The sequence below is a fragment of the Balaenoptera musculus genome, chromosome 20, assembly GCF_009873245.2.
Source record: "Balaenoptera musculus isolate JJ_BM4_2016_0621 chromosome 20, mBalMus1.pri.v3, whole genome shotgun sequence".
Lineage (NCBI taxonomy): Eukaryota > Metazoa > Chordata > Mammalia > Artiodactyla > Balaenopteridae > Balaenoptera > Balaenoptera musculus.
The window spans coordinates 38,053,036-38,069,587 of record NC_045804.1 but is presented as its reverse complement, the minus strand read 5'-3'; the positions used below and the strand labels follow the sequence as shown (position 1 = coordinate 38,069,587).

The following is a 16,552-nucleotide window of genomic DNA, read 5'->3' as shown; positions in this document are numbered from 1 at the left end:
GGATCTTCCCAGACCAGGGCTTGAACCAGTGTCCCCTGCATTGGCAGGCAGATCCTCAACCACTGCGCCACCAGGGAAGCCCCTTGGGGGGTAATTTAAGTTGTTCCAAATTCATTTTATATATTAGAAAGGACTGTTCTGACATTTGCCACCAATTAAGTAGGTGACCACAGACAATTCATGTTACCTCTTTGGACTCATATTCCTCATCTGTGAAAATGATGATATTGATTCAGATACTCCTTTTCGCCCTTTGAACCCAAATTAAATAGAGACTGGCTGAGTTTAGGATTAGCTCCCAGAATGAATAGTCTTAATCCTTCACAGCTGATACAGATTAAAGAGGCAGGTACATTCTCAAAAGATGCTAACTGGAGGTCATCTAAAACCAAGTGAAGTAATTGCCATAGTAAAGGATGAGAGTGGGCCCCTCTCTCAGGTTAGGGCTTTGTTTTAGGTGCTCAATGAGAAGTCTAGTGGGTGTGATGGATGAATAGGCAGAAAAAGAAAATAGACTTTTCCAGAGTTGGAGATGACTTGCATCACATGTTTTCTAGAGTGCCAGGGTAAGATTGGATTAATCACTCTCTAAGCTTTATGACCCAGACATTTGAAAATAATACCCTAAGAAAGTAGTTGTAGCTTGGTGGGAATATATAGGCATCATGGTAGATAACTGTGCTTTGGCTTTTTATTTTTAGCGAAGATCAGCTAGGGTTTGTGACCTGTATATCAGCTAGGTCGATACATTTCTGAACCTTACTATTATTATTTTTTTTTCAGTTTTCATAAAGGTCTATTTCATTATTGGTGGGTAGCGCATTTAACAGTTAAATATATTTAAATAATGTATAAGTGACTGCACGACTGCAGCATTGGTAACTAGATAGATAACCAATTCAACTAGAAACCAGCTAACAAGTAACTCTCTAAATATTTAAAATACAGCTCTTGTTTAGATCATCCTTTGTTTTGATCACCTTCTGGGGGGCAGGGAAAGCCGGCTGGTCACATTGGAAATATATTAAGGCCAAATCTTCTGGTATCCATTCTCAGAGGTTTCGTTCAGGTGGATTAAGCCTCCAACTCCAGGGCAAGCCCAAGCTTGTGGCCTCCAGCATTAATGCTCTTGCCATCTACCAGAGCAGACAGTGTAAGCTTCACACCAGGCCTCAGAGTCTGAGTGTAGCACACACTCCAATTAAACTAGAGTTGTTGACTTTTGCAGAAATGGAAACAGTGGGATCCAACTGATATTTAGCTGCAATGCCAAAGCTAGTGCAGTTGGTTCCTGCAGTGCCAAAGCTAGTGCAGTTGGTTCCAAGCAGGGTTTACTGAAGTGTCAAGATCTTCACGTACTTTCTGATAAATTGACCCTCCAAATTCTGTCCCATCATTGATGTTAGTGTGTAGCTGGAAGTCCCCAGTCCTGTAGCCCACTGCAAAATTATTCCTTGTCAGCTTTGATTTGGCACTGTCAAAAGTCATCTGGTGCCCAGCAAGCCAGCCCTCATAACCAAAGACCGCTGAACCGTGGATTGCAGGTCCAGCAAAATCAAAGCCAACATCACAACCAAGGTTTATACACTCCCTCTTGTAAGAAGACTTGATTTTACCGCTTTTCTTTCCCGTGTTTGGTGAAAAGGTGGTATCGGATGTCAGTTTCAAACCTTGACAAATCTGGTCTTCAATAGCGATTTCTGTTCCCAGAGTGTTATCAGTGTTCCACTTTTCTGTGAAAGTCAGACCATACTCACACCATTTATATTTGGTATCCAAGGTCCCAGTAACTTTACCAGTGTCTGTTTTAGATTAACCAGATGTTGAGAATTCCACCCCACTGCATGACTTTGTTTTCACATCTAGTTTCACCAGCCCAAAACCAAATCCTTTGTTGAAAATATCTCTGGCAGCTTTGCCAAGGTCAGCACATGATGGAGGAATACACATTGGCCTTGGGCAGTTCTGTCAGTAGACCTTGGGAAAAGGTGATCTGGTGGTCTCCTGGGGTAGGGGGCTGAGGCAGCTCACTCAGGGTCAGGCTGCAGCTGCCAAGGTTGGAGGGCGAAGTTCATTGTTAATATTTAATTGAACATTTGAGGAGAAAAACCATTAAAGACTGAATGTAGGCATCTCAATTTTGATACCTAATGTGTGATTTGGTGGCATATAATAGAACCATCTAGTTGTATGGATATTGACATTTTCTCTGCTCCTTGTGGGATGCCACCTGAGGTCAGATTGTTCTGCATACTTACAATGCTGTGCAAATCCAGATTACCCCACACTATCACACTATCAAACAAAGATAGTAATCAGTTTTGTCAAATAGTATGCTGATTTCCTGGTTGAAGTCCAGTTTGAGACAGGTTAGCCTCACAGTTGAATCTTTTACCTCTTAAGGTACTGTGATTTCTTTAAGTCTTTTTTATACTATAATTCATGTATTTGAAACTCCATCTCAATTTTCTCTTAAACTTCTTAAAAATGTATACTCAGAATATCAAAGGGCCAATATTTTATGCTTAGCAAGCATGTTTGGTTAATGACTTTATTTGCGAACAATCTGTAAATGCTGTTGTTTGTGTGTGTGTATATGTGTATATATATATATATATATTTTTATATATATATATATATATATATTTATATATATATATATATATCAAGCCTAAGATGTCCTGTAGCTGGGGTTTAAGAAAGTAGTTGCTGCTGTGGAAGGAGAGAGTCACTCAGTTCACTCAGGAAGGGCTTCTTGAAGGTGAGTTATATTCCTGTCTCCTTTATGGTCTAGAAAGAAAAGTACTTTACCAATATCTTAGAAAATTTAGAATTCACATATGAGATTGTCTATAACGTGTTTGACTCTTCAGAAGAATCTAACTAGAGAGTTTTGATGCTATTTTCTAATTAGAAATAATCTTTAAAGTTTCTCCAGTGACGCCAGTCACGGAATGCAGACAGGTAATATACCGAATTTGGGATCAGCTTCTAGATACCGCACTTCATGGTCATATTAAAAATTTCATATAGAGCTGTACCGAGCTTCATCCATAAGAAATAAGGTGATTCTAACCTTAGTTAGAATCTGAGAGCATCTGGGAGTGGCTCTCAGCTTCCATTCCCATTGACTGGGTCAAGAGGGAAGTTATAGGGAACAAGAATAGTGAGAGAGAGAGCTGACCTATTCCTGCTACATCCTATCCTATTTTTCACATTGTCTGTATGAATTAGCAGTCCTGTTTTCTCAGTGACTAATTAGAAAAATAATAGTAGTGATTGGTAACATTATCAAGTGCTTTACTATATGCCAAACTCTCTGATGTGCTTTATGTGGAGTGTCACACTTAATCTCCACCACAGCAAACCCATGAGGTAAGTAATAATATACTCTTATTACGCACGATTTATGGATGGGGAGTTTATGGATGGGGAATTGCCCAGTCAGAGCGCATACTGTCAGCCACTACACTAAAACAAGAACCCTGGGTGTAATAGATAGGTTGTGGTCTCTTTGAGCAATTTTTCTCTAATTAAACGTCAGCCTTGTTTAAAAGGGACAGAAGTTAGAAAATATATATATATATTTTTTAGATTTTTTTTTTTGATGTGGACCTTTTTTTTTAAAGTCTTTATTGAATTTGTTACAATATTGCTTCTGTTTTATGTTTTGGTTTTTTGGCCGTGAGGCATGTGGGCTCTTAGCTCCTGGACCGGGGATTGAACCTGCACCGCCTGCATTGGAAGACAAAGTCTTAACCACTGGACTGCCAAGGAAGTCCCTGAAAATATATTTTTACATAATGCTTTATTAAAGAAGCAATAAGGAAAGTTAAAAACAAAATACTAGAAAGCAAACATAAAGCCTTGTATATCCACCACCCAGAGATAACTCCTGCTAATACCCTATTGTATAGTCTTCTGGATCCTTTTCTGTGCACATGTGCATATGCGTTTCTTGCTACTGAAATGAGATCATCCTGTACACATTGTTTTACAGTCTCTTTTTTGTCAAAAATTTCCACTTTTGTATTTCAATAAATTTTCATCTCATCTAATATGTACACCACATTCAGATTTCTCCAGTTGACTCTAAAATCCTGGTTCATCCAAACTGGTATCAAATCCAGGACCATACATTGTATATTATATCCCTTAAATTTCTTAATCTATCGGTACCCTCTTTTTTTTTGGTGACAGTGACTCGTTGAAAAGGAAGGTAGCAAATCATGAAAGTATATGGCTACTAGTGATAGTTTGGTGGTATAGAGATAAATGGAAGGAAAAATAAAGGATAATTTACCATTCCACACTTTTTATTGTTATAGCATGTGTAGCACAACAATTTGGTGTTGCATTAATGATGATATTTTAGTGGATTGTACAATCATAATGAAAGTGACCATTATAAAATATAGTACGATTTGACCAAAAGCTATGAAGAACAAGAGCTTTCTAGTTTTAGCTGTATATATTTGTGTTTGACCTGGAAAGAAACAAGGATTCTCTTTATTTTTTAGTCTCTCACTTTTAAACTCCTGAGTCTGAAGTGATTTCATTTAAATCTAGTGATGGAGGTGAAAATAAATAGCTGCAAAAGCCTTTGGAAAAGTAAAATGTGCCATACTGGTATAATATATTATTTATTATGGAGGAGTCCATTTGTGAGGTAAATTTTCATATTAGGGCTTTTGGGAATTTAGATCTGAAAGGCTTTTGATTACAGCAAACATTTACTGTCAACGTTATAATTTTATATGTTGAAAATAACCATTATTGAGAGGGCAGGAAACTTCATTTCCCCTTCCTATCTTTTGGCTCATCTCTCTCGAGCTGTGACATGGGGAATAAGGAAACTGGCTCTAGTTTTGAGTTTATATTATGGCTTTGCTTGCCGATGGGCCTGTGAGAGTGTTCTTATGTTTGGCTTTCTTAGGATTTCCCATTTAGCTTCCCTGAGCTTCCCCCCTTCCCCCAGCAGCTCTCCGAACTCTTTACTCTCAATACTCCTTCCTTGATATTCTGAGGTTCCCAGTTGCCATGGTACCTCAGAAGTGTGGTAGACAGAGAAGGTCATTATGAGATCTGCAATGTGGTACTTTTTTGCTGAGGGCAGTAGTTTCCTGTCTCTATCTCCCACTCATTCCTTCTTTCCATTCAGAAAACAGGAGCTGTCTCTGTCTGTGTCCGTATTATAGTCTCCAGAGTTTATTCTACAAATGTAGCTAATTGTAGGCATGAAATTACAAATGTTCTAATGTTCAGGACAGCTGCTTGAAAGTGTTTATTCCTTTTAGTACTTCTAGTGTAATGCATACATTTTCCCCCTCTGTTTTTCCTGTTAATATGAATTTAAAAGGGAAGTTTGCTTTTACTACTTAAATTTTTAAAAATTATGAGATGTACGCTTGTTAGAGAAAATTTGGAAATCCAAAAAGTATAAAGAAAGAAATAAAAAACAATCCAGGATATGATCATCCAGCAATAACTGCTGTTAATATTTGATATGTTTCCTTTCAGTGTTTTTTACCCCTTAAAGATAAATTTCATTAAAAAGTATATACATAGGTGATGTTGTAAAGAATACACAGCTCTGTTTCCTGCTTTTTTTCCCCACATAACAATATTTTCTCATGTCCTTAAAAATCTTTCATAAACGTGACTTTTTCAGAGTGCTAAAGTAGAGTTATGCTTGTTTCTAAGTGGCTTTCCCTACTATGGGCTCTTTGGTTTCTGAGGCAGTTTATTACTCCTTGACGATCTACTTTCTATTTTCGAAAAAATTTTTTGACATCTATAGTCTGTTGGGGGTCTCTTCTACCATTCTCTTTGTCCTTATATCTTTATACCTCTTTTGCTATTTTATTGTCATTTTTGTGATTTTGGTAGGGAACAGTAATAAACAAATGCTCACACTTTCAACTGGTAGTCCCATTCACTTCTTAATCTAGTGCAGTTGGGCTTCTGCATTTACCATTTCTTGTAGCTACTCTTAGAAAACTCACTGGTGACCTCCTAATGGCCCCAGTCAACAGTGTTGACTTTTCTCTCGCTGTTGAAACTACTCCCTATGTTTTACGAACATAATCTCCCAATTCTGTTTTCTGATCCTTCCCTCTTAGGTGCTTGAATAGGCTTGTTTTTTGTTTTTATTTATTTATTTATTCATTCTTGGCTGCGCTGGGTCTTCGTTGCTGTGCGCGGGCTTTCTCTAGGTGCGGTGAGCAGGGGCTCCTCTTCGTTGCGGTCCACGGGCTTCTCATTTGCAGTGGCTTCTCTTGTTGCGGAGCACAGGCTCTAGGCATGCAGGCTTCAGTGGTTGTGGCGTGTGGGCTCAGTAGTTGTGACTCGCGGGCTCTAGAACACAGGCTTAGTAGTTGTGGTGCTCGGGCTTAGTTGCTCTGCGGCATGTAGGATCTTCCCGGACCAGGGCTCAAACCCACGTCCCCTGCATTGGCAGGAGGATTTTTAACCTCTGCGCCACCAGGGAAGCCCTACATATTCTTGTTGATGCTATCCCCCAATAATTCTTGAATTCGTCCCCTTCTTTCCATTGCTACTGCCATTGCTCTTGCTCTTATTTCTTATTTGGATTATGGCAATAGTATTTTAGCGCTTCTCCAGTCTCTTTCCCCATACAGTATAAGCACCACATGGCCATTGTCATCTCTCTAAGGTAAACTGATCATCTCACAGCACTATTCAGTGGGTCTCCATTATCCATAGGATATTTTATTGTCTAGCCAAACACTGTGCCAGGGTCCTCATGTTCTTTCTTTCTTCTTCTTTTTTTTTAATTATTTAAAACATTTATTTATTTATTTTTGGCTGTGTTGGGCATTTGTTGCTGCATGAGGGCTTTCTCTAGCTGCAGTGAGCGGGGGCTACTCTTCGTTGCGGGTGTAGGCTTCTTATTGTGGTGGCTTCTCTTGTTGCGGAGCACAGTCTCTAGGCACGCGGGCTTCAGTAGTTGTGGCACGCGGGCTCAGTAGTTGTGGCTCGCGGGCTCTAGAGCACCAGCTCAGTAGTTGTGGCACACGGGTTTAGTTGCTCCGCGGCATGTGGGATCTTCCCGGACCAGGGCTTGAACCCGTTCCCCTATACTGGCAGGTGGATTCTTAACCACTGCGTCACCAGGGAAGTCCGCTAATGTTATTTCTAATACTCACAACAGCTGTAATCATTATGATGGGCTTAATGAGATCTGTAAGGGGCCCACTAATGTCTCAGAGATGTTTGAACTGGGTTTTGAAGGATGAACAGAAAACAGACAAGACAAGCTAACAGAGATAGGTGTGTGTGTAGTAGGAAGGGTAGAGATGGTGAGGTTGACAACATGTGTAAAGGTACCAGACTGTGGAAACATCCAGCATGTTCAGGCAGTTGTAAGACATGGAGTATCACTGGAATGTAAGGGGGACAGGGTAGTTAGAGCAGTGGAAGAAGAGGGTGGTGAGATAAAGGTCAGATGGTTAAGGATCTTGTATGTCATACTAATGTTGCAGGAAGAAGGACCCCTGCCAGGGCCCGAGAGTGGGCTCTTGTTTAACACTCAGAAGTGAATTGTCCGAGGAGACACATGTGCTGACAAAGCAAAAGACTTTATTGGGAAGGGGTGCCCAGGAGGAGAACAGTAGGGTAAGGGAACCCAGGAGATCTGCTCTGCCGCGTGGCTCGCAGTCTCAGGTTTTATGGTAATTGGGTTAGTTTCCAGTTGTCTCTGGCCAATCACTCTGACTCAGGGTCCTTCCTGGTGGTGTGGGCTTCACTCAGCCAAGATGGATTCCAGCGAGAAGGATTCTGGGAGGTTGGTAGGACACACGGACTGGCGTCTCCTCTCTCCTTTTGACCTTTCCCAAATTCTTCCAGTTGTTGGGAGCTTGTTAGTTCTGCGTTCCTTACCAGGACCTCCTGTTGCAAGCAGCTACTATCTTGCCTGGCCAGGGTGGGTGGTTTCAGTCAGTGGTTCCCCTAACACTAAGACATATATAAGATGGAAAACATGGGGACTTCCCTGGTGGCACAGTGGTTAAGAATCCGCCTGCCAATGCAGGGGACACGGATTCGAGCCCTGGTCCGGGAAGATCCCACATGCCGCGGAGCAACTAAGCCCGTGCGCCACAACTACTGAGCCTGAGAGCCACAACTACTGAAGCCCGTGCGCCTGGAGCCCATGCTCCGCAACAAGAGAAGCCACCACAATGAGAAGCCCGTGCACCACAATGAAGAGTAGCCCCCGCTTGCTGCAACTAGAGAAAGCCTGCGCACAGCAACGAAGACCCAACGCAGCCAAAAATAAATAAATAAATAAATTTATTTTTTTTTTAAAAAAAAGATGGAAAACAGTATTTAGGTTTGGCTGTACAGCAGAATCATCTGCAGAGCTTTAAAGAAATATGGATTCCTGAGCCCTGTCTCAGACTGATTAAATTACAGTCTCTGGTCATTCTGCTACTCTCCAGGTGAGTCTGATCTGAAACCTGAGCTGAGGACCACTTTTTCAGAGTTTAGAGCAATGCCTGGCATATAGTATATGCTTAATAAATGTTTGTTGCATTGAAATTAAAGTTGTGCAAGTAGATTTGATCACTGTGAGGAAGAGTATATAGGTAGAAGGGAAACGTATCTTAAGGAAATGTCTACCTTCAGGTGGAAGGAGGGGGAAAAAGGAGACAGGAAATGATCGGTGAGGTAGAAGGAGAACCAAGAAAACCAGAGGAAAGATGATTTTAAGGTAGAAGATGTGACATGAAGTGGTGAATAGAGATGAAAGACGGAGACAAAGCACTGGAGTTAGGAGTAGGAGAAGCCGGAGGGGAACAGCTTTCAGTAGATGGCAAGAGATAAAGTAGTGAACAAATGGTGAAAGAACAGGAATTTCAAGTTCACCTCTTAAGAAGTTGATGGCAAGGAAGAAAATACAATAGTTACTTAAGGGCAAAATAGGATCTGCTCACTTGCTCCCTCTCCCCCCCTCTCCTCCCCCTCCCCCTCCCACTACTCCCCCCACCCCTCTTTCTTTCTCCTCCCCCAAGCTCTCTCAGGTTTTCTTATTGGAATGCCCTTCTCCCGACTGTTGAAATTCCTTTCATACTTTGGGGTCCTCACGTTTTAAGGTCCTTCTCAAATGCTGACTGTGCTGTGAAATTCTTCTTGTTCTTTCTCCTATTTTGTAGTTCTCTTCTGGAAATTTGGCCTTCCATTTTTTTCCACAACAGTTTCATTCTTTCTCCATTGTCCTTAAACCAGCAGTCTCCCTTTCTGCTAGTCCCTGCCTCTTCTAGACACACTTTCAGTTCATAACTTTGCCTCATATTTCATGGAGAAAATAGAAACTATCAGGCCAGAAATTCTTCCTCCCAACACTTAATTTCAAGCTTACTTGTATCTGTACTCATATTCTTATCTTTGTCATTGATTTTTAGTTTAATCCATTGTATTCAGAGGATATACTCTATGTAATTTCAAATTTTTGAAATTTGTTTATACTTTATGGCTTAGCATATGGTCTACTTTGGTAAAGTTTTTTTTGTTTGTTTTGTTTTGTTTTTGTTTTTTGGATTTTTTTTTTGGCTGTGCCGTGTGGCTTGCAGGATCTTAGTTCCCCGACCAGGGATTGAACCTGAGCCCTCAGCAGTGAAAGCGCTGAGTCCTAACCACTTGACTGCCAGGGAATTCCCTGGTAAAGTTTTATAAATACTTGCAAAGAATGTGTATTTTGTAGTTGTCGGTTATAAAATTCTATACATGTCAGTTAAGTTGAGTTTTTCAATTGTGCTGTTTTTCTGTTTCCTTGATGTTTTTTGCCTAATTGTTCTCAGTTGCTGAAAGAGGAATATTAATTAATCTCACTGTCAGAATCCTATAAATCAATGAGAAAAAGATATTTCAGTGTCTTTTGAAGACATTTCAACCCAATAGAAATTTAAGGAAAAGACTTGAACTTCACAAAAGAAGATACCTGGACGGCAAATAAGCTTATGAAAATAAGCTGTTTAATATTGTTGATCATCAGGGGTTTGCAAATTAAAAATCACAATGAATTAATTGCTATCCCAACCAAAAAGGCCAAAATTAAAAGACTGGCGGGCTTCCCTGGTGGCGCAGTGGTTGAGAGTCTGCCTGCTAATGCAGGGGACACGGGTTCGAGCCCTGGTCTGGGAAGATCCCACATGCCGCGGAGCAGCTAGGCCCGTGAGCCACAATTACTGAGCCTGCGCGTCTGGAGCCTGTGCTCCGCAACAGGAGAGGCCGCGATAATGAGAGGCCCGCGCACCGTGATGAAGAGTGGCCCCCACTTGCCGCAACTGGAGAAAGCCCTCGCACAGAAACGAAGACCCAACACAGCCATAAATAAATAAATAAATAAATAAATTTAAAAAAAAAAAAAAAAAAGACTGGCAATGTCAAGTGTTAGCAAGGGTGTGCGACACATGGAAGTCTCATACATAGCTGACGGGAATAAACCTAGGCACAGCCACTTTAGAAAAGTATTTGGGCAGTATCTTTTACAGCCGTAAACATACATATACTCTATCAACAAGCAAGTCCTTTCCTTGCTATTTACCCGAAAGAAATGAGTGCATTTGTCCACGAAAAACGAAGTTCAAGTATAGTCAAAATTCATAAAAAACAGAATGTCCACCAATAGAATAAATAAATCATGCAGTAGTCACACAATGGAATACTACACGCAATGAAAATGAACAAACTACTGCTATGCCACAACATGGATGAATTTCATGGACATAATATTGATCAAATACATACAGTACGGCACTATACATATGAAATTCAAAAACAGGCAAAACTGATTGATGGTGATAGAGTTCAGAATAGTGTTTACATTGGGGAAGATATTGACTGGAAAGGAAGCACACTGGAGCCTTCTGAGACTCTGGAAATAATCGGTATCTTAATGGAGTGGTTAGTTATGTGCATGTGTACATATGTAAAATTAATTGAGTATATAATTAAGACTTTGTACTTTATTGTATGAAGTTACATCTCAAAAAGTAGATAAAACAGGCAGGACTTCCAGCTATAACTTAGTGAGGAGATGAACAAATCCTTAATCCCAAAAAGCAACTACAAAGCTTGACAAAACCATTTCAGCCTTAAAATCAACTATAAGGCATACAACAGTCTGAGAGAAGTTTATATTTGAAAAACTGCTGAAATTCAATAAGAACAGTAGGATTCTGTGGTGTTCCTGTCAGGACTTTTCCCATTCCCTTCCCTCAGCTTGATTGGCATGGAGGTTGTGCCACTGTGGGTATGCCATAAGGGCTGGAGTTTTTGATGCTGCAGTTGAAGGGAGCATACTCCTTTTGGGTGGTGGATGATGCCCATGCTCCCCAGTGGCATTGTCAGTAGAAGTGACCATCTGGCAGGGGATGAGAGAGGTGGGCCAACCGCTCTACTAGTCTGAGGTGTGTTTGTGGTGGGGGTGAGCATATTGCTGGTTGAACCTGCGTGCGTGCACAGAGTGGACATGACAGGGCTCAGCAGAAAGTTAAAGCCAGGACATACTTGAAAACGTTCTGAACTTTGAATGTGCTACTCTGCCTTACACACAGACACATGAACGGAGTACAAAAGCCTTACTGGCCTCAGGTGTTTGGGTATAACCCCTGCCTAATCACTGGCTGACATTTAAGTTTTGCAGACATAGAGGTAACCCCTTAGAAAGGAGGTTGAAACATAAAAACACATGATAAGAAGAAATTGAGCTGAGGCATCAGTGATTGTACACTTTGGGGGAGAGAGATTTCACAGATTTAGCCCAGGCAAATTATTATGCCAAGAAAGAAAAACAAACAAGCAAACATTAGTAACAACAACAATCTTCATGGGTAAAAGAAATCAGAATCCAGAGATGCTACAATAAATTATTTAATATGTTAAGTTTTCAACAAAAAAATCATGAGATGTGAAAAGAAATGGGAAAGTTAGCCCATATTTAGGAAAAAAGTCAATATAGACAGTCTCTGAGTGTATAGATGCTGGATTAGCAGACAGAGTCTTCAAATCAGGTATCATAAATGTATTCAAAGAACCAAAAGAAAGCATGTTTAAAGAATTTTTTAAAAGTATGACAACAATGAATCAATAAATAATATTCTCAGTAAGGAGAGAGAAATTTAAAAGAAGCAAATGTCACCAAAGAGGATATACAGATGGCAAATAAAGATGTGAAGAGATGTTCAAAATCACTAGCTATTAGGGAAGTGCAAATTAAGACAGTAAGTATTACTATACAACTGTCAGAGTGCCTAAAATAAAAACTAGTGACAACACCAAATGTTTGCAAGAATGTGGAGTAATTGGAAAACTTGTACATAGTTGGTGGGAATGTAAATGATACAGCCAGTCTGGAGAATAATTTGGAAATTTCTTATAAAACTAAATATTTACCATATGTTCCAACAATTCCATTCCTAGTTATATACCCATAAGAAATGAAAGCATATGTTCACATAAAAACTTGTACATGAATGTCCACAGCAACATTATTTATAATAACTACAAAGGGGAAACAACCCAGTATCCATCAACTGATAAATGGACAAACAAAATATGGTATGGCCATACAGTGGAAAATTATTTGGCCATAAAGAGAAATGAAGTATGGATACATGCTACAACATTGAAAACATTATGCTAAGTGAAAGAAGCTGCATATGATATCATTCCATTTATATGAAATATCTAGAATAGGCAAATCTATAAAGACAGAAAGTAGATTAGTCATTGCCTAGGACTGGGGAGGGGTTTGGGGGAAATAGGGAGTGTCTGCTACTGAGTACAGGGTTTCTTTTGGGGGTAATGAAAATGTTCTAAAATTGATTGTGACGATGGTTCACAACCATGTGAATATAATAAAAACCATTGAATTATATACTTTAAATGGCTGAAATATATGGTATGTGAATTATATCTCAATAAAGTTGTTAAGGATTTTAAAATGAGATTAGCAAGGTCACAGGCTATAAGATCCATATACAAAAATTAGTTGTATTTCTGCATACTAGCTAGCAATGAACAAGCAAAAAATTAAATTAAAATAATTTTATTCACTATGGCATTGAAAATAATAAAATGCTTAGGAATAAATTCAACAAAAAAAGTGTAATACTTGTACATTAAAAATTATATTACTGGGACTTCCCTGGTGGTCCAGTGGTTAAGAATCCGTCTTGCAATGCCCGAGATGCCGGTTCGATCCCTGGTCGGGGAACTAAGATCCCACATGCCATGGGGCAACTAAGCCTGCGTGCCGCAACTGCAGAGCCCACATGCCACAACTAGAGAGAAGCCTGCACACTGCAATGAAGCAAAAAAGCCGTGCACTGCAACTAAGACCCAACGCAGCCAAAAAATAAAAATAAAAATAAATTATATTACATTGCTGAGAGATATTGAAGAAATTTAAAGTCTAAATACAGGCAGACCTTGTTTTATTGCACTCGCTTTATTGCACTTCACAGATAATTGCATTTTACAAATTGAAGGTTTGTGACAACCCTGTGTTGTCAGATGATGGTTAGCATTTTTTAGCAATAAAATCTTTTAAAATTAAGGTATGTACATTTTTTGGTAGACATAATGCTATTATTGAACACTTAGTAGACTATAGTATAGAGTAAACATAACTTTTCCATGCATTGGGAAACCAAAAAATTCATGTGACTTGCTTTATTGCAATATTCACTTTATTGTGGTGGTGAATTGTGGAACCGAACCCGCAATATCTATGAGGTATGCCTGTAAATGGAGAGACAGTCCATGTTTGGGAATTGGAAAACTCAATATTGTCAAAATGGTGATTTTCCCTAAATTGATCTATAAATTCACAGTCCATGTCAAAATCCCAGGAGGATTTGTTTTTTCTTTCTAGAATTTGCCAGACTCATCCTAAAATTTACATGGAAACCCAAAGGACCTAGAATAGACAAAACAATTACGGAAAAGGAGAGCCAAGTTGGAAGACTTAAACTACCTGATTTCAAAAACTGACTGTAAAGCCACAGTTATCAAGGCTGTGTGCATTGCTACAGGGATAGGCATATAGATCAGTGAATCAGAATTAGGAGTCCACAGCTAAATCTATTTATATATATGGGCAGTTGATTTTCAAAAGAGGTACATCCTTGATTCAAGATTTCTTTGCTTGGAAAAGCCCCAGTGTAAAACAGTCTCTCACAGCGCGTGCTGCAGTGTAACTCAGACTGCCTTGCAGTCAGGCTAGCTAATGCATCACAGTCTGCCGGATAAACTGCTACATCATCCTTGGTGCTTGGCATGTTACAATGTTGGGATCAGTGTGGGCTTCTAGTTGGATTTTGTGCCAGGTACGTGTCTACTTTGGACACTCTTTCATGTTAGATTAAAATGAGGATGCTTTGAATTTGGAGGAATGAATGTGGCTTTTTCTTTCTTTTGTTCTAATATTACAGGAGGATTGGGAGCAGCATCCATAAAAGATTAGAAACACTAGCTTTGTTTTGGATCTGGGTGTGCTGTGTTAGTGTTTGGTTGTTTTAGAAAGATCCCTTTGGTGAAAGGAAGCACACACTTGATTACTGAGAGTGACTCTTTAGTATACTTTCTGATATAATCAAGTGCAAAATAGCCTGCTTTATTCTATACGCAATGCTTTGCTTTTTGAATGTTGAACTTATATAACAAAGGCAGAGAGTGATTCTCTTTTGGGAACTGCCTACATCTGGCAGTTAGATGTGTGTAAAATTGAGCTGCTTCTACGTCTGTGGTCACTGTAATTGTTCTGAACAAAGGCTTCAGTGCTCTGTTTTTTGAGACATGTTATCCTGAAGAGACATAAAGATAGGAGGACTCCTCTGCATCAGCTTCTTTAAAGGAGGAAGCAAACTTGACTGACTTTATCAGACGTTAGCATAGTATGGAAGGAATGATGCAGAGTGGTACAGGCCAGAAACCAATCCAGGACTTCCATTTTTTATTATGGCTAATGGTCATATTGAGCGAGTGTCCTGATTGAGTCTTTTCACCTTGGGTCACCTGAATGTCCTAAGATCAAGGTTTGTCTTAATCATTTGTCTTCTGTTTGATTTTTCATCTTTCATCTGTGTTCCAGGTCATTTGTGTACTTCTGTTTTGGAGGGTTTCCCTGGAAGGTTAATAGGTTCTCAGCATAGTTGGCATTAGATAACAATTAACCATTTGTATTCAACATTTTGGTGAGAAAGAATTTTTCTGTGGTACGTGAATCAGGTTAGATATGACTCTGGTGGATTATACCATTCCTAAGGACTAATCTCAGGAAATTGTGATTCTGTAGATTCTAGCTGTTGCAGTCTTTTCTGCCATTACAAGGGAGCAATATCCTGAGCAATATCTACTTAATTAAAAGCTAAAACAGGACTATGTTACTATGTAACATTCAGCCACCATTTATTTATTTAAGTGATTTGTCCATCTCTGGCAAATTTGCTTGCATAGCAATAGATGTGTCCCAGTAGTTTTTTAGGCGGGATTTTTCTTCCCTGCTTAAACTGGGTTAGACCTTTTGTGTCTAAAATATTTTTCTGGGCCCCTTTTCCTTTCAGGGATTTTATCCACATCTTCTCCTTATCCCATTTGTACCAGCTCCAGTCTTATTCTCAAATTTTAGTGAATAAAATCTTAGATTTTGTTGTTTTTTAAAAAGGTGTGTGTGTGTGTGTGTATGTGTGTGTACACCACTACTCTGGCCTGAGAATTAGAGTTGTGACTCCCACATTATTCAAAGTACCTCAGTAGTGGCATGTTTCGTCCTTTTGGCTGGCTTTCTTTCTCTCCTGACCTGCTCTCCCCGCTCTTGGAGTCTGAAAATCAGTATTGTTTGTTTTGATTGGATCTCAGAAATTACCTACTTAGGCTGCGCTGTCCTCCTCCCTCTGGATTTCCTGACCCCATTACTCTCTTGGCATAGTTGTCCTGGTAAACTTTGTCTTCTTTTTGCCCTGGGCCCTCCCTGTCATGTGCTCCTGGCAGTCTGGAGGGGCCGTGGAGCTTTTCTCTGGTGACTGTCAGAAGAAAGTGACCGTTGTTGAAACACGTTTGCTGTGGCTAAGGCAGAGCTGCTGAGATCTACTTTCTAGTTATACAAGCTTTTATATTTCTCCCCCTCTCCTCTCAGTCCCCTTGGGAAATCAACTAATTCTGTGTGTGGGCCCAGTGTAGGGGGAAAATGCAAACAGGAGGGGAAGTATGGAAATTGGGGACAAAGTACACAAAAAGACTGTAGCTTGAGGCCATCAGGAATACTCTACTCTGACTGAAGCAGGGCCAAGAAGTAGGCACAGTATGTCTTGTCCTCCTGGGTTTTAAGCACCTGCAGCAGGAGGACAAACTCCGGCTTGTGTTTACAAGGCCGACATCTGAAGAAAAAGCCTCCATTCCTTTGCTATCTTGATATGGAGGGTTCTGCGGAGGAAAATAAGGAGATAAGATATTACATGCTTCGAAGGTAAGTTTTAGAGTGCCGTATCTGGGCAATACATACCTTTAAAAAACAGTAAGACATTGA

General features: G+C 39.9%; 1 protein-coding gene and 1 pseudogene across 2 annotated transcripts in view; one reads left to right on the top strand and one right to left on the bottom strand.

Annotated features, from left to right (window-relative positions):
• Positions 1-16,552, top strand: part of ACACA (acetyl-CoA carboxylase alpha) — a 268,738-nt gene that overhangs the window by 63,835 nt on the left and 188,351 nt on the right. The gene's annotated exons all lie outside the window — the stretch shown is intronic.
• Positions 973-2,125, bottom strand: LOC118886188 (annotated as a pseudogene).